The following is a 609-nucleotide window of genomic DNA, read 5'->3' on the forward strand; positions in this document are numbered from 1 at the left end:
GTATACAGAGACTGCTTAAAAAAGTGATTAAGTAACTGTGTTACATTCTAACTATATACGAAATTGTCACCTAAGAGCCAGAGGAGAAATTATGAATTTAAAATGTCTTTTTTTCTAGAGGAGGAACTGAGAAATGATGTACGTATACCACCCCATACTCCATCCTGCGTATGTGTATAGGGGAATGAAGTACCAATATTCCCCAGTGTTCTAGCGTTTATTAGTCATCGGTCTTCTCTCTTGTAGTTACTCTGCTTGATGTGCCAACGTGGGTAATATATCAGGGAAAACTTTCAGTATCGGTAAAATGTGGGGATTTCGTTTTTTAATCACAATTAATGGAACATATTTGTTTTATAAATTGTTTCCATTAACGCCGCTGTGAAAAGGTTTAATGATGGAATTTATTATCAAATTACAGTATAAATTGTGGGGGAATTGGTTTAGCTTGGAAATGCAAGGGGAGGAATGTGACCTGGCATGTTATGAGCCACTGTGTTAGAAGTTGCTTTGCACACGGGCATACAGTCATGTTTAATCATATTCGGAAGCAGTGTAATTATGCTGCTCATAAAATAGCGTGGTGATAGCGTTACTACTGTCTATCTT

This window comes from Penaeus monodon, chromosome 25, assembly GCF_015228065.2.
Source record: "Penaeus monodon isolate SGIC_2016 chromosome 25, NSTDA_Pmon_1, whole genome shotgun sequence".
Taxonomy (NCBI): Eukaryota; Metazoa; Arthropoda; class Malacostraca; order Decapoda; family Penaeidae; genus Penaeus; species Penaeus monodon.